Below are 18703 nucleotides of genomic sequence, written 5' to 3'. Positions count from 1 at the left end.
CTGGCTGCCACCTTTAACACTGCATTATTTACAGGTGCCTCTGGATGAGGACAGAAGCCACTGTCTTCTTTAAACATGAACCGCTGTGTGGATGTGTGTGTGTGTGTGTGTGTGTGTGTGTGCGTGTGTGTGCGTGTGTGTGTGCGTGCGTGTGTGCGTGCACAGGATCTATTGGAAAGTGAACACCTTTCTGTCTTACAAGCAGGTCTCAAACAAATGATTTACTAAGTTTATATTACAACTAGCAGGAGCTTACATTTATATGAATTATATGTGATAAAGCAGCACAATGTAGATCATAATTATGAAGTGCAAGAAAGATRATTCTACATTTTTCTGCAGCGAGTCTATTGGAAATGTCTCTAGAAACTGGAGATTTTGCCTGTTCTTCTTAGGAAAGTAGCTGAAGTTTTGTCACATTGGAGCAAAAGYATCTTTGGAGATCAATTGTCACGTTTAGCCACAAATTTTCAATTGGATATAAATGTGGACATTAACGGGGGCAATTAAAATAACTTGATCTAAAACATACGATTGTAGTTCTTGGTAAATGTTTAGGGTCGTTATCCAGTGGATATGTTGACCACCACCTGATGCTCAGGCTGGTGTGTCTTACAGGTTCTCTTATAAGACTGGACCAGTGACGTGCGGTCAGGGGAGGCATCATTTTCCTGTCATCATGGAAAAATAATATTTTATAAAGATATTTTCACCCTGTGGTTTGTACTATAAAATACCTATTTTTTTCATTTAATTTAACCAAATCTGATTAATTTTTTCTTCAAAATCGTTGAATTTTCGCATTTTCCCATTCAAATGCTTGGAAGCGAAGCAGGTGAGGCAGCAGCGAGCTGAGCCTCACCTGGGAYTGBGCARCCTCTCGCTAACTGCACCGGTTGCCATTCTATGAGAGCATGCTCCTCCTGTYTGTACGTCGCCAATAAAATGGTTAAAAACATTTAATGTATGAACAGATTTTCCATAATTTAGCTTATGTATTTAATGTACTGTGTTTTTATTGTCACCAACTGTGTGTGTAWCGTGTTTTGTGTGCTGAGGAGCGATCAKAAACGGCAGAGAACAGATTCGAGGTGAGGCAGGCAGTTCTCGTGCCTCATCGCTGGGGGCGCTCATGATCCCAGACATTGTGACTCCACAACTGCAGAGTAAGAGACAGTAACGGCGAGCTAGCCATACAGTAGCTGCGCTGATACGGAGAGCGAGAAAGACGTGGTATTGAGTTGCACTTTAACGGTTTCTCCCTTTGCTGTTAAGCACAGCACGAAATTAATAATATCTACATGTCTAAGTTTGATTGAGATAACGGAATTATTCTGCGGCGCGGCTAAGCATCACGTTAAAGAATAGTCGTTTTGCCCTCCAGCATTGTACGCATGCGCGAAATTTCCTTACGTAAACAATAACATGCGGGGGTCTAGATTTGTAAATCCGATTATAATTAAATCGGTGCCTCACCAGCTATGAACCTCACCCCACGTCACTGGACTGGACCATTCGTCTTCACATAAACTCGGGCCAACTTTCCCCTCCCTGGTGAAGAAAGGCATCCCCACATCGTGATACAGCCACCACCATGTTCCACTGTGAGTATGGTGTGTTTAAGATGATGTGCAGTGTAACCAGAACACACTTTCCACATGCCTACTGTGTTCTCTTGGTATCCACATTTTTCTTGTTCTATTCCAAAAATCTGSTCTTTCACATGGATATTTTTACTTAGGTATTGTTTAACTTTTTTAAATTTTATCTTGGAGATCAGAGCTGGGAAGGACTTCATAGCATCCTAGTTACCAGTGGGAAGAAAGTTGGATTTGCTATTTGTTTTGGTGTTAGTAGCACAAGCTGATAGCAGTCATTCATTTTATGTGTTCAAACATCAAAATAGTTCAAACATCAAAATAATATATATACTAATAGATATAACACTTATATAACACTTTTATAACACTTAGAACTCCTCTATCTTAATGAGATACAAACCATGAGAAGCACAAATAAATAGCTAATAATGGCAGTTTTCACTACATTCTGAATGCATGGCAGCCATACTGGATACTCTGGGTTCCTCAGCGATCTCCGACTTTCACTGTCGGAATTTCAACTTCTTGTTTTATTTTACAGCTTGAAACYTGGATAATCTGACTAAGTATAAAAAGAACACAAAATTAAACTAAGAGACAKTATGTTCCCTCATTACGCAGTCGTGTGTTTTCATTGTCTGCATATATTTGTTATTAAAACAGAATGCCCCCCTGGTTAGACTCTTAAGAGTAGAACAGGACTTTATGTTCATTAGTAGCATAGCTGTAATATGTAGAAAGCTGCTGATGTTTCTATGCAGTTAAAAGATATTGATTTTAAGATAATAAAGCTGAAATGAGGTGAATAATTCCTTTCAAAAGGTTATCCACACCCTTTATATCTCATGTGAAGACAATGAACAATCCACGTCTTTTGGCCAGAGAACAGTGAACTAAACGGTGAGCTTCTTTCTTTTTTTCTTTCTTTTTKAAATTATACATACTTTTATCCACTTGGTCATCCATGCTAAATTGAATGAAGTGAACTATGTCCTGCTCTCCTTATCAATGACCTTTGCTAATCACTCTCTTTACTCTTAGAAAATGAAGTAACAGTGGCAGATCAGGCAAATTTAATCAACGACACTTTTGATTGTCAAATGCGGTCACATGTGGATCAAAGTACAATTGAATTATTGTATTGTTCTGAGGGCGTGTCATTACTCCCAGCAATGGAAGATTTCTGTTTTGTCACTATAAGACCAACATTAATGCCAATGATTAAAAGAACTACAATTTTTAAAATTAATTTAGCTTAACTTCCAGGCTGTTAAATTACTCTTCAAAAAAAAAAAGTAAACACAAGCTGCCTATTTCCATACAACTGTATGTTATATAATTTAATTTCTTTTTACCATGAGTCCCAGTTGGCACAGTCTCTGTCTTGCCCAGGAAAACGACCGCTTGCTGGATGGACGAGGTGCTCCCTGTACAGATAAATGCATAAACACTCCTTGTACCCAAACAAAGGCATCAAGCAGGCATTTCATTAGACCATTGTGTGATATGGCAGGCCGCTGCTGTGAATGTATTTATTAGTTTGCGATACATGCCTTTTCCTGTTGTTCCCGGGGCAGTGGATAATGCTGGTTTTGTTCTCGGCCCAGTGTGAGCGGCGCCTCAGCTGCCAGCTGTCAGGGGCGATACCGTCTCATTTGGATTCCCAGCCTGCTCGCTGAATGGCTAATTAGATTTGCCATTTTCAATCCACTGATTGCTATACATAATGGGACAAAGGAGGTGACAGCATGTAGCATTCAGATTCAACTGTAACAATTAATAACTGCGGTAATTAACATGTGTGTTGGACACCATTGATTGTGACATTACCTGCAGTAAGGATGGCCCCGGCCCCTGCCGTTTCATTACAGAGCACAGATATAGATTGTTATTAATAAACTGCTCGCTGCAGCTCAGAGAAGGTTATTAATTACACAAATTAGCAAGAGCAGGGGTAATCAAGTTAAAGCGGTTTCATTCCCAATAATTGATCTAATTTTTACTGACCACTCCTGTTCCACGGTGTCACACAGAGCCATGTGAAGAGAAATCACCTCATTAACAAAAGTTTAATCCTAATCATAGTTCTTTGGTCTGCCAGGCTTTAAGGTCATATCTGAATGTCAGAACCATTTGAAATTGATTGCTGCTAAATTGAATCAATGTCATGTTTGGAGAAAACAATAACCCTTAATGGATGAGTCAGGCTTGCGCAAAACAAACAAGAGTTGCTTGGAGGTGTGGATGAGTGGGCACAGGGAGTTTGGGTCGGTTCTGMCACTTTCATAATTCATTCTGTCCATTGTTAGAGATCTGTCAGGATTGTGGGCAATTAGCAGCAGCTGCAGGGACCTGTTGGTGTCGATACAGAAAGGGGAGCAGACCGGGAACAAATGAAGATAATGGTACTGACTCTAGCTGATAAACTTTGCGTTCACACTTTTTTGCATAGTTATTTTTTAAAATCTATTTCTGGTACCATAMTTTTGACATTAATTTTTCTTCTAAAAAACARTATTTTAGGAGCACTAAATGTTGGTACTTTGCCCAAACCTAGTGGTTACTTAATAGACAGGTACCATACTTACCAGCACTTATTATGCATTTGTCTGAGAACCTAGAGGGAACCTACCTGTTACTTTCCAGATCTTACAAGGTGCTTTTGCACTAAATGTTATGCACTTTTCCAGATACTTTTCCTGAACTTACTATATACTTTATTAGAATTTTTTTGTGATCTTATAGGGAACAGTCTTTGAATTCTAATGGAACTTGTTAGTTWCTTAGATTTATAATACTGTGCATTTACGGGTCATTTCATTTATTTWCAATTTATTTTCTTGGACCTAGCACAATGCCAATGCCATAGGTCTGAACTCCTGCAACTCATCTATAGTCAAATCACATCTGGCATAAAAGCAACATTTCATTCATACAGTGACACCAATGTTTCTCCATGCTACACCCAATTTAACCAACCAGTTTAAAACTGTCTGCTCTCTGGGAAACGTATCTGATTTAATAAACATCTATAAAAAAATTATATCTTGCAAGAAATAAGAAAAATAAAACAAAGCTGAAATAAATAAAACCAGAGCAAACTCATGAGGTAAAGTTGTGCAAATTACTTTAAACAAATTACCCTAATACCACAAAATATTGTAAAACCAATAAACTTTTCTTTAGAAACTGATTACTTTCTTTACCTGCATAAAGATCCCTACTCCGTAGTTTAGTAAYCACTTTTTCCTTAATATTTTAAAAACTTCTTTAGATCCATGTTGTAAAAGACAGAGGTGGGCCAAACAGAGACCCCCCCCCCAAAGCTTGTGCATATTAGCTTAATATGTCTATCTTTACAGCACAAAGGCCAATTATTCACTTTGCATTGGTATTTTAGCAATCTATAGCAGTAAGTTAGACATGTTAACTATTGCTAAATAATAATCTAATGGAACATTATTCAATGTTGATTTTTTTTCTTTATGCTGTCACAGTTTTGCTGTGTCTTGTGTTGGAGGGAGTAAGCAGGCTTTTTCTTTTCACTAGAATGATGTTTATATATCAGAAAACTGTTTGAGTATATCCCGGGACGGCAGAATAACAGCATTTCCATTCTCCAGGCTGACTCAAGATATAGATTTTTWAAAAAGTGCAACTCCAGAGCCCTCTTCACATTGCCACTATGCCACTACCTCTTTGTAACAAAACAAMCCCCCCCACATCAGATTTCTTTCCCCACCACCACCTGGCAAAACAGCAGCCATTTCCATCATCCGGAGTGTGTGAAAATTCACGCTCATTTTTCTCAACACATTCTTTAATATGTGCTGTTCTTCCCCCCCTCCTCCCCTCCTACTTCCTCTCTCCTCCTGCATATGAAATCCTTCCATTCTTTGCTGCCAGCACCCAAAAGATGCATCCAATCATCTCCAAGCGATGGCAGTTACAATTTTCTGTGAACAATTTGCTCCCTTAAGAGGAAAATTGCTTTCAATATAAGCTCCCTTTGAAAGACAACAACAATAAAAAGATACAACTGTAATACCGCTGTCTCTGTCAGCACTTGTCCGGGACGGCTTCAGTGGGAACGTATGACTGGGGGATGAGGTGCTTACAAGTCAGCCTTGTAATATCAGCATCTGTGTGAAGCAGGGTTGGCAAATGAATCCCACTTTGAACATAACAGCTTGGCATCACATGAAAATGACTGCCATGAGCAGTGGCTGTCAGATATGCTCCTGCCACGGTGCCGGGGAATTGTCATTTATTATATGTTGTGCCTGCCTSTGTCAGCTCGCGTTGAGTGCGTGTATTGATTTGCAAGAGCAAAAGGGTGCAGAGGTCACTTTGATCAACACTCTGCAACACACAGGAATCACACAGAGCTGACATTCCATTATCTGAGACAAAAGGGATCCAGAGCAAAGAATATGTTAAGGAACAGTGGACTTCAATACAGCAATATGACTATAATTAACAGAGAAATGGACTGCTTGTGTTGGCGCTGTCTGCTCCTCGACACAATCGGGGTGTCCCTTTGATATTACACGCTCAACCTTCTGGCTCAGCAAGTCTTCAGTTGGCCTTGTTGCTTTGTCAAGTAAAATAAGCTTCTTTTATGCACATTAAGATCACTTGGTAGACCAAAGGGGACAATGACTAAAGGCATTTGTCTAAATTTTTTAATTRATAGCGTACCGGTATATTAACGTTTTYTTTCTTTAGTTAAAGAAAGAACATAGTTAGGCATTCACGTTGATGCTGGGTTACAACAACTGACAGCACAGAGTTACACTGGAAGACCTTGGAGGCTCGCAAGTTAAAAAAAAACTCTTATCAGTTGTAATTCCTTGAAAGAGCCTACAAGTTCTCAAGTAAAGAACATAAATGTCTTAAGCTAATAAATAAAACTCAGAACACAGAATATGCACATTACTTGTCAGAGCAGTTTTCWATGACACATGTAGTGAGTGGGTTTCATCTCTAATTACATGAGAAATGTTTTGTTTTTGAACTCAAGTCGACAGACATCATGTCTGAGGGTGCATTCACAKCAGCCCAGTTCAGTSTGCTTTAATCAAACTCTAGTCTGTCTAGAAAGACCGGTTTGCTTGGGGAGGTGTAAATGCGCAATCAAACTCTGACGCAGATTAAAACAGTGAACTGGTCTGCCTAAAAACTAAAGTCTCGATTCCATTAAAGTGAACTCTGGTGTGGTTCGAATGCATATGTGAATGAAAGCGGACCGAATGCCAGTGGACCGTAGTGTGCAGGGTGTTCTGGGCAAATACAACCAAAACAAACTCGCTAGTCTAGCACTAGTGAGAGAAATGGTTGTGGTCTTTTAACAAAGTCRAAAGAAAAATCCTGCGACCAGTAAAATCTGATGCTATTCTAKTTTTGTTAACATTTTGTAACGAAGGAAGTTGCGCACATTGTCTTCTTCAAAGGTTTTGGTGTCGTTACCATCTGTGGTTCTTGGTGCAGCGCGGAAGGGGAAGAGGTAGCTCAAAGGGTTTGATTTGTTTGACACATTGCAGTGTGAAAGCRACTTGCAGCAGCTGAAAATGTAAYAAATATTGCATTTTTGGTCCCCATTCATATCTAGTCTTCCTGACTGTCAGGTAGGAAAAGTAAACACAGTCAACTCTTGGGCTTTTACAACATTTGGGCTACGGTTCCCCACCAGAGTTGTTGTACTTTAACCCATTTCTGGTTGGAATTCAATTCTCAAGGTGCTCTAAAGCTGAGTGGGAAAACTTTAAATTGTAAGTGAAGTGAAAGGTTTGTTATTGATGCCAGTAATACACTATGACATGGTGGAAAAAGCATTGCTTAAATCATGTTTTCTCCACAAGGGACTCTTTGAAAGGTAACAAACCTCCCTGAACAGACAGCAACAATATGCTTTTCTTTATTAACAGGTCACTGGCAATAATTAGGGAGATGATTTCAGGCGTAGGTGGTCGCTTTGATTGTGCTCTTACACATGAAAAGTGTCTCATTGCTTTTCTTTGAGCCTGCTTGACTGGCGTTATTGCATGGGCAGGCCTTGCTGCTGTCTTTTCCTGCCTGTCAAAGTCATGAGAGGATCACTTTATCATCGTTTGTCTGCTGTGTCTGACACTATTGAGTAGGAGGGAGCCCTTAGGGAAATGGGCCAGGCTGCTGTATTTGCTGTATGCTCTTTCTCCTTTTTTAACTTAGTTGCTAGCCTGGCTTTATCAGGATTGTTATTTCATTCTGTCAAATTGCTTGGAAAGGCTTGTCGCGCGACTCGCAATGACCAGCCAGACTATCCTAATGTGGTACAACTCAATATGATAGCTTGTCAAATCCACAGTGGCACAAMGCTGCTCTGCGAGACCTTGCTGTGTTTACAGCCAAATGATTTTCGTCACTTTGTCGTGTTTATTTTCTTCTTATTGCAAGTTTTTATTTATTTCACTCAAAATTCTAAACTATATTTACTGCTTTGAAAAGAAAAGTCTGAATCTAGATGGGCTATTATAGCAACATTAGTATTAACGGCACATTTAGTCTTCGAATGTGAAATGTAACCATGCTGTTTGCAAACTTTTATTAACTGTTCTTGCATTGGTCCAAAATGTCTGATTTTACCCCAGTGTTTAACATAAACCCTTGACTTTCATTTCCAATCAAAATAATACCATGTACTTTGATAAGATTAGCTTTCTTCAGAGTCATCCTTACTCCCCACATAACTAAAACCTGGTTACATTTAATCTTGCTTCAGTATTTTAATCTAATTTTTAAGCAAGAGATGCTGAAGTAAATTAGCATTAGAKCATTCTTCTGTTCTCTGGAAAACAAAGCAGTTTAAAGAAGACTGGACAGCGCATGTGTGACTATGGAGATAAAGCTTAATGATATCATATAATGGTACAGCCAGTTCCCAGTTATCAGAAGTTTGACTGGAGGAGCGTTTGCATGCATCTGTCCTAGCACAGGCGCATCATATATTACACACTGCTCTGGGCCAACGCACAATGCAAAATTGATTAATATTTGCTTTCAAAATGACACAGCTTGATGCATGGGGGCTCTCCACATGGAAATGAACACTTTAAAGGAGATGAATAGCCTCAACGGAGGATTGTAAAGTTCAAGCAGTGGATTTGCATATTTATATTACAGGTTGCTGATAATAAGCAAGGTAGAAGGAAGTAAATGCAATCCGTTTGTCAATGTACAATTCTTACATTAAAAAAATAGGTCTTATTAGCCTCTGGGTGCTGATAAGCTGGATTACTTGCTGCACTGATGATGTATTGGACTGCATTTTGCCTTCATAATGCAATTTAGATGAAGATGAGCACAAGACAATTGATGAYTCGGGTAGAAAGGTTAAGGGAATTCAGTCACATTATCATGGTTGTCATATAATAGCATATTATATGTTTATGTGACTTCCAGTGGTGTCTGGTGTCTCCTTTCGTCCAAGTGTTATGCCAGTAAGTCCAGTAATTTTCCCCCTCCAYAGCARCAGTGGAGGTTGTGTGCATCRACTCCACAACAATGCTGCAAGAGCCAAGAAGTTTTATATTTTAGTTTGAGGCACTTATACCATGATGTCACATATTAAACACAAAATGACTGTTTCATCAAGACTTGATAGTTTCATAAAAGTTKAGATAATTCTCCTGATGTCAATGGCAAGTTTATTAATGTGGCACATTTAAAACCATGATCCAAATGCTTCACATCGAGTTTAGATTGCTAAAAACTATTTAGCTTCTTATATACGCTCAGTCATAGCCAGGGAAAAGAGACACAGTTTTAGTAGACTTTATAGTTAAGATGGGGCTAAACTATTTAAAACTTTCAAAGTAAGCGATAAATGTGTATATGGGATCATGGTGACGGACCAGAGATGGTTTGTCACTGAATCAAAGCATTTGTAAGATTTGTATTTCATTTTCAGTTTGAACTTTGGAAGAAAAAAAGTGTTTAAAAAAAAAACTGTTTAATACATGGCAGCTTTTGAAGACGGTTCATTTTAAACAGCAACATTTCAGACACACTCACAGTCTAAATGAAAAAAGGTAGAGTGAACTGCAAATGTATTCAATATGGATCAATTTAAGTAAATAACATGCTGACATATAGTTGAATCATACTATGAGAATGTGTTACAAAACAGGTTAAAAAAAGCAGAGTTTTAAAAACTATTGATCTGTTTTAACTGCACGTCATGCTGCTATCTAGAACAATTTGTCTAATTGTTAAAATATTGGAAGAAATCAGATTTTCATGATAACCTCCCTCATGAGGTTGTGAAACAACCAACATACCAAAGAATTCAGATTTTTTTTWATCTACTTGCCCTGGGGTTATTATTCCATATTTGAATAAATGTTTTTCACATAGTTAGGTTCAGTTTAACTTTTCACAAACCAGTAAATGCCTTTGAAATAATAAGTTTACAGTTTTGTTATTGCMTACCTGAAAAGGATAGAAGGCGACTGCTATTAAATAAAAAGTTACATGTAGAAGCTTACAAAATTCAGGTGAATTTACAAAAGCAAMCAGTGGTGGCTCAAGTGGCCGTCTCTGACTGTTGACTTATTTAACTGCTAAATAAATGCATATTTGAGTCACACTTCTTTCTTCTTTATTCTCAGATCAAGTGTTGCATTTTGAAGATAAGAAGCGCTGAAAGTATCAGAAACCAGATATTCCTCAATAGCTGGTGCGATATGAGTAATGAGGAAGGACATATGTTGCATGAAGCTTCTGTGTGAGAAAGATGACACCGCCCAAACAAAACACAATATATGTGTAATCTAATATGTGCCATATGTTGACCATACATATGAGACCTCCCATCTTTTTGCTAAAGTGAAAAATGAAATCAAATATCACCAATGAGGAGGGCCAATAAAATTACGATTAACAGGAGTGCAGCACACGCCTTTTGTTTGAATGGGGACATTTTTATGTTTTCCTCAGTCGTTTTTTTTCCCCCCTTAAGCTCCTTAGCAGCTCATTATGGCGTGGTCCATGCTAAAGGACTTGGCCAGGAGTACAGGTGTTAAAATGCTTTTGGCTCTAGCAAACAGCCCAGAAGCAGCAGGAGAGTGGGTCTCCTCCTCTGCTGCACCACTGTTTCAGGAAACTGCAGATATATGTGAGCTGCACACTTACTTCCAAATGGGTATGCATTTTATGTTCTGYAATACAACTTGGCATCATTTAACACGTCCTTTCTGTAAATGCTAACTGYAAACAGTTACTCTCACACATGAAGCAGAAGTCAGCCCGTATATTGTAAAGAAGTGATTTAGACGCACAAAGAGAAAGTTTCACAAAGTGGACACGTCGTTCACGTGTTATCCACCATTCATATCTAATAGGAATGTTATTTTTTCCAATTAAATTGGCATAAAATCTCCCAGAAGAGTAATGGAGATTTAATTTAATTTTCTACAAGTGCTGTAACAATTGTCGAGTCAAACAGTTTTTGTTGGCATACTTAGGGATCGGATCCCRGCGAGGACAAGAGAGCGGTTGAGGCCCCTGTGCATCAGTTGAGCCATAAATCTCCATCATTTTAACAAGAACAGACAGGAACCAATTTGTGAGATTTATGTTTTTTTTTYKYGCTTTTTTTCCCTCTTGTTCTCTCAAATATGAATGAAGAACAGACATATCTGTGAGGCAGTGATGAGTGCGCTAAATCCAATCAGAGTGGAAAATGAATTTTAACGGGCTTGTCGTTACAGTTTAAGCCTCATAAGGAGCTACTCCTTCTGTCATGTTAATTCAATTCCCCATCACGATGAACTCGGCAGAATGCAGAAAACTTCTCAGCCATAAAACGGCTTTAAGGGCAAGCGTTGCATGTTTGAGAAGGAAAGATATGTCCTCTAATTGAATAATAAACAATGTCTAAATTGCATTATAGTCCTTCAGGGTAATTGGATTAGGAGGAGGGGAAAACTGCAAGCAAACCTCATAATAATAGCATATAAAGAAATGGATTGGGAGCGGTACGCTGGTCATTGATGGGACAGGAAGAGTCTGTGCTGCGCTGTGGCCTTGTGAATGCGGCGCTTTCACCATGCCTTGTCTGCAGTCGAGCTTTCACAGTTCCGCAAACGAGCGCAGACAAGCTCGCCCGCACTCGGGTGCAAACACTCGAACTGTGAATCAAAACATGCAAAGTTAAGTGTCAGGTATTTTATGTGGAAAAACTCCCTGTTTTCTAAGGTTCCTGCTCCAGTTTTAGCTAATATTATTACAACATGATCTCTGAAATATTCATTCCTTCAAGGTTCAGAAAATTATATTAAAGATGAAAGCRTTTCTGGCCTAATTATTTAAACCCATCTCTCATGACAGAGGTTGTGTTTTTATTTTGTTTTTATTTATTTATTTTTTTTTCTCTCTCTTCCAAAGGAAAAAAAGGGAAATTACAAAACCATTAAACAATGTTAACATATTGAGGTGGAAGAAAATGTGAAGTGCTCAATCCGATCATTACGCTTGGGGAGTCGTATAAATGTGGTGGAAATAAATCAATGAAGGGAATGCACCAACTTTAATTTCAGCAAACCTACTAATTTACTCGAGTCAAACAAAGTCTGCTGTGAGGATATTATCACGCCTTCAGATGGAAGGTGGTTTTGCAATCATCCTGCCTTCTAACCACTATAATATGCATAAGTGAAAACAAGTCGAGACATCCTGTAGTGAGCACTCACACACTCCTTCTAAACACTACTTTTCTTCAAAACCCTTTAAAATCTCATTGACTGACATTATAGATTTAGCCACAACTACAGCAGAATATTAAGGATATTTTTATGACCTCGAAGGGAAGCTTAGAAAAGAAGTGTTGCATGAAAAAGTTGACTAACGCCAGGAGACACAGCCACATCACTCCTGTACTTTTTTCCCTCCGCTGACGCAGTGCATCCTAGAGTTGATTTTAAACTTTTAATGTTTGTTTTCAAAGTTGTTAATGGCATTGCACCTTCCTGTTTATGTGATCTTTTACAAGCACATAAGCTGGAGCTCTTTGGTCTGYTGATCAACATCTYCTGGAAGTTTCCAGGTCAAAGTCAAACACCGAGTTGTCCGTTCGTTTGCTGCATCTGGTCCAAAGCTATGAAATTCATAACCACCAATAATCTACATTTGTTTAAAGCTGAGCTTAAAAACWAATTTTTAGAACTGCTTTAAGCAGATAGTTGCACTCAGGCTTTTATTTTTCAACCAATTTATCTGTTTTTATTCTAGTCTGTGTTTTTTATGACTGCACTGATGGAAAGCACTTTGGTTTAGTAGTGATTGTTTTGGAGTGCTGTGCAGTTAAAATTTGATCGACTGTTTGAGAATATCTTATTTTTTTCAAAAGTCAAACATTAGTAATTAAGCTTCCCCTTTTAATCAATAGGACATGAATCTAATAAATGATGAARGAACAATAGCATCTATTTTATCGTAATGTGTGTGTTTAGTGCGCCGTTGCTGCAAGTTTCTGAAAGTTTGCCTTTGATTGGTTGATCATGCCCTGATGATGGCTCCTTCCCTGGGAAGCAGCTGATTTCTAAGACTTACACAAAACCAGGTTCATCTATCAGATTGTTTTGCAGCAAATGTTTTTGTTTGGTGTGTGCACTTTGCTGTTTTAATCTAGTTTAGTGTAAAACTCCTGCTATATGTTTTGTATTTTCCAGTTTAACCCAGTTCTGAATTGAAAGTGAACCACTGCCTGGACATCCAACAAGCAAAGCCAGAACCAACAGTCTGTGCTGCCGGAGTCACTCTTGGAAGCTGACAATCCCACCGGATGACATAATCCCAGAACTCAAAGAAACTCAGGTTAGTTCTGAGAAATTATGTGTTTCCACAACCTTGAATTCCTCTATTTTTACATTTCCCAAACATCTGCATCTGAAATTTACAGAAGACAATAGAACTAAAAATTCAAGTCCATTAAACTTCCGTCTTTAAACTCCAGAAAGACTAGTAAACTTTTGATAAAAGTCAGACCTTTAATCAGTTTGAGGAATGCTCTGAATGTTAAGCTTCCTATAAATAAAGTTCCCCCTTAGCTGTTGCACTACTTAATTAAATCTTCAGAAAGTGGACCTTGGGTTAATCAATAATAAAATCAAGTCATTGATTACATTAATTATTAGTGTTTACCCCAAAATATTCCTTGACTGCAGTGTATTCATCATAGTGATGTTGGAAAGATCTTAATCTAAGAGATATAGGAGTCTCCCTGTATCTGTAAAATTGTGATAAAGGTCCAGATTATTACATTACAGATACAACTTAACTGCTACAATATCTTGAGACTATAAATCTTCTTGCGCTTCAGAATTTATGCTTTGTCTCATAAAAGCAGAAGCTCTGATGTTACAACAAAATGCATCTTGACCGCAGAGTTTCCATTTCCCAGCGGAGGAGTTGAGTCAGACGTCCTGACAGAGCGAATGCCTCAGCTCTACTCAGCTGCCATGCCGTGTCGTGCATGCCGTAATCTGATAATATCAATCATAATTGTGTTAGATGTAATCCATCAGACTTTCAGTTTGTCAGGGTCAGGGTAGGAAGCAAGGCCCCACTTGCCATCAATTATCAGACATAAGAGAGTAAGAGGATGGAGCTCTCCTCTATAAATAATATGGTGTGGCCCCGGCCCTGCCGATCGATGCCGTACAGTTCCACTGTCATGGCTTTAATGGCAGCTGGCTTTCTTGGCTACGTGGATCAATAGCGTGTCTCCTCGGGGCTCAGTCTGGGTCCAGGTCACGCCTGGTGATGGGGGCGTAAATGACACCTCTGTTGTGATTGGAAAAATGCGAACCTTTTGGGTTATTTAGTGCTACCACTGGGTGTTTTTGTTGTTTTGTTTTTTTTTCTGGCAGAGCCTGTGGGGGGACACCTGTTGGGATGAGTCAAACATTTCTCTTATGATCCGCTGCAGCTCATAGTAAACATCTTTTATTTTTGAGTGTGTCATTATAAAGATTTATGCGACTCTTTAGTTTTTAGCTTTTCCAATGGTCTTGGGTTATATAAACAGGGACGACTGGCTGTTTAAATTCTAAACAGGCTGGTTTGAAGTGATGTCTAATTGAAAAACATGAAGAACCACAGCGGCTCAGTTTGAATGTCAATGGATGCAAGAATGACAGGCAGCACAGCAGACAACCAGGCCGGGGTAGCTGGACCAAAACTTACGAGACACATAAACAAACACAAACACACAACACACAGCCTCACAGAGACACAGATCAAAACTAAGTGGGATTATGTACAAAACAGCAGCATACACATAAAACCAAAAATGACAGAGGTAGATGGTAAAAATGCTCTGCCCTCAAAGAAACAAAAGCAGACACATGGAAATCAAGATGTTTGCAATAAGAGTGCAGTTCTGGTTGCATGAAAATATCTATAACAGTTCGTTAACTTTTAAGAGCCTCTCCTTCAAAACAAACAGAAATAATTCATTAGTGGGAAGGTTCAAAAAGGGGGGGCTGAGAATAAAAAAAAAAAAAAACTATCATTACAACAACCGGTTCTCAAATGTCATGTGAAAAAAAAAAAAAAAAAAAAAACTATCATTACAACAACCGGTTCTCAAATGTCATGTGAAAATACTGCAGCAGTTTCTCATGGGTGAAATGAGAGCAGCAAGACACGAGTTGCTGGTGTCATGGAGAGGCCACAGAGCTGACACAAGTCTGTCCGCTTTCCTGGCGGTGGTGGCCTGCCTGAAAGAGCTGCTGTGTGAGAAGTAAGAAAGATATTGATCAGAAGGCAACTGAGAGTCAACCCAGTTCTATGAACTTTCTGACTAAAGCCAGACAACATAAAAAAATGAGAGAGGCCATCTTTAATGTGTAATGTCATTCTGCATTGTGTCTTTCAGGTGGTGCTGAATGACAATTAATTGAATCTTGAAAGATTTTCTACTGTGTTTTAGCTAGACAGACATTCTGATATGAGTGAATCAGTTCATAGTGATAACTCACTCTCTATCGTGTTGCTGGCAGTTTGGGCAAACAGAATGGTGGGCCTGGTAACCTTGCAGTGTCGAAACAAATTTGCTCTGTAAAATGGGGGGCAGCGCTGAACATCATGCRTGTTGCATAGTAAACTTTATTCARTTAAATAAATGATAAATATCTGCTTCAGGTGTAAARGTGGACAGGGCCTGAGACATGTAAAGAGTCAAAGATGATGTGGACAGAGAGAAAAGAAACAGAGAACAATGAAAACAATGACAATCACAACAAATTAAAAGAAAAAAAACCCAATATGTACTCAGCAATATACCAATTTCTCAGGTACAATAGTTTAGTTGCTTGTCGTCKCTACTATCAACATAGCCATTCACATAGCCCATCTCAGTGCTATAGGTGTGGTGAAGATAACTGTCTGCAGTTCAAACTAAGCACCAAAACGGTGAATAAAGTGGATTCCAGGGACTTTCAATGGTGTAGAGGACCGAATATTTTGAAGATGACCGTGAGCTAACTGTGCYCCAAAGATTTTCACTGGACTTCAACCCAGTAGATCAGCTTTAGGATGTGATGGAAGGGGAGAATCACATCCTGGATGTCAAACAACTGCCTGCCGTCATGCAARTAGGTCTTAGGTTTCAGGACCTTGTTAAATCTCTAACATGAGGTGATCGGCCTGGTACTAGCAGGTTGTGCTTTATGATATATAAACATGTGCTGTGAAAGATATAAAAGCAGAAACGTTGTACCTGAAAGTCCACACTAGCCTGGCGTAGAATGCAGTGTGGTTTGTCCACCTTTAAAGTAAGACATCCAGGTCTAAATTCAGTYTASAAATGGTTACAGTGAATGAGTAAAAAAAACTGTGTAAATCAAGTTTAAATCCTTGCTCCAGAASCTGCATTCATTTTCCATTGACCTCTTTCATTAAGAAGTAATTGAGAGGAGGGTCTGCTGCTGTGCTGCTACCATCAGCCTGGTTCTGTCCTGGAACTAATGGAGCTTCCTCTGGGCTGCTTTTCCCCTCAGATGGGCACAGCTGGTGGGAGATCCRCCACCTACTGTGGGGTCACCCCCACCCTCCCYGCCACCTGCACAGTTTCAGCCACATCTTGACTTGCACCTTCATTGTGCTGCGCAGATCTCAATCCTGACAGAACAACAGGAGTGCAGTGGAGTTCCAGGCACTGGAGGACCACCACAGAAAGCTCTGTCGGCCCTTCAGAGAAATGTTGTCAGACTCTTTTTTTCATTTTTTTTTCTTTTTAATTTTTTTCTTTTTAATTGTTCTCCCATAAAAGCCATGGCGACAGACTGGTTTGAATAATATGACCATCCAACAAAACAATGAGATTACCTTTGCAGGCTTTGGGTCTGAGGGTGGTCGGCTCCACCTTGCTAACATTTTACATGACCTGCGAGACGAGTTCTGGAAAAAATGGACTCAGGTCATAAAAASATTACAAGAGGAACTGTGAAGCAGGCACAAAGAACTATTTAAATGTTTTGTTCAACGCAAAAAAGACCCTCTTTCTGTTTGTTTTTTTCACAGTACCGCTGCTCAATCAAACCTGAAGTTGTAACTAACCAAAATGTGTGGTGCAAGAACTTTGAACAAATATAAATGTTAAACTAATTTAGAATTATATAATAAATAATTTTTAAAATGTGCAATATTTTGTAAGACTATCACAGAACCAACCGATGTGAGAAGCACCATACCTCTGCAGTAACAACCTTTTGCCAAGAAGACAAAGGAACTAGAAAGGGGCTACTTTCCACTTTGCCCACAGCGGAAAGTCTGTGTGTGTGAGAAGGTTATAAAAAAAAGCGCACCTTCACACGGTGCAACTTGTAAAACATGGCAAAGGCTACACCCTTTGCAGCCACACAGCAGGATCCAATTAGGTCTCTTATCTTGTAATTATGTCCCTTACACATCTGCATTCCAGAGTTTTTCAAAAAAAAAAAAAAACCTGCTGTCCTTTTTCTTTCTAACAAGCTCTCAAATTAATTAGAATGCTCTGTAATTGAACCTCTTCATGGGTCCCTTGGCAGGCAAAATATGCTAAGCTAAATCTGTATTAGCAGAGCATCAATCATAGCTGATCAACTGATAAACTGTTGATGACAGCAGGCGCTAAGTGGTTGCACCTTCATGTAAATGCAGTGTCCACCTTGCAGCAGATGCAGTTTAGATCAGAGGTGGAGGAAATGTGTCCCAGGGCTGGCCACTGTGGGGCACTGCGCTACAGATCACTGAATGTCACCACACCAGAGTCCACAGGACAACATAAACATGTTCAAAACGGACATGACTGTGTGCTTAAAKGAAGCGCACACAGAAAAGTTTCTGTTCTCTCACACAGTGCTAGATATCTATCTTAGTGTGTCCCAACATGTACATCCAATTCAGATAGTCACTTAAATAATTAAAACATTTATCTAAATACAGCATTTTAAAAGTTGTTTTTAATATAAATTGCTTCACATGTCTCCTTAACAATTGCTGATGTTACAGAATATGTATCATTACTTGTGCAATGAAACTAAAGGCAGCAGAAGGCTGATATTGTGCAAATGCCTGTTTGTGCCTTATAGCATGAAAGTGATCACAGGTTAAACAAAGTCACAAGTTCCAGTATGACAAAAAAAAAATGATCAGGTTCATTCAATTTCCACAAACATGCTTTCCATGAATGTCAATTAAATCAAACAGACCTTGCATAACCTGACCTCTGTGTGCAGATCACAAATGGTTTGAACTTGTACAAAGATCTAAAGGTTACACACAGCTGGATAGATAATTTCCTAAAAGGAAAAATAGTGAACATATTTGAATAACAACTTACAATACTGCTTACTTATGTTTTTAGTTTACTTTGTTGCGTTAATTTAATTTAGAAAACGATTTTGTTTTTGAAAAAAAAAAAAAACAACAACCTCTTATGGTAAAAACAAGCATGGAGTAAAGCATGCCTGGAGGGCTTTTTCTTTGTCTGAGTGCACRGTCGAGGAGTCAAGTGTTCTCACAGTTTAACAGGTTCTTGAGCCTTAAGAGGGGGAGACGTCCTTATGTTGTGAAAGTTG

At 38.9% G+C, this 18703-nt stretch overlaps 1 long non-coding RNA gene across 1 annotated transcript; it reads left to right on the top strand.

The window, feature by feature from the left end:
- The first annotated feature begins 1449 nt into the window (after positions 1–1449).
- LOC103462650 (uncharacterized) lies at positions 1450–17206 on the top strand. Its single transcript, XR_533366.1, has 3 exons — positions 1450–1604; positions 13310–13454; positions 16643–17206. It is a non-coding gene; the product is annotated as an uncharacterized LOC103462650 (long non-coding RNA).
- The last annotated feature ends 1497 nt before the right edge of the window (positions 17207–18703 follow it).

This window comes from Poecilia reticulata, linkage group LG3 (genome assembly GCF_000633615.1).
Source record: "Poecilia reticulata strain Guanapo linkage group LG3, Guppy_female_1.0+MT, whole genome shotgun sequence".
In the NCBI taxonomy this organism is placed as follows: domain Eukaryota; kingdom Metazoa; phylum Chordata; class Actinopteri; order Cyprinodontiformes; family Poeciliidae; genus Poecilia; species Poecilia reticulata.
Note: the sequence above shows the minus strand (reverse complement) of the source record. Positions and strands in the feature narration are given on the sequence as shown.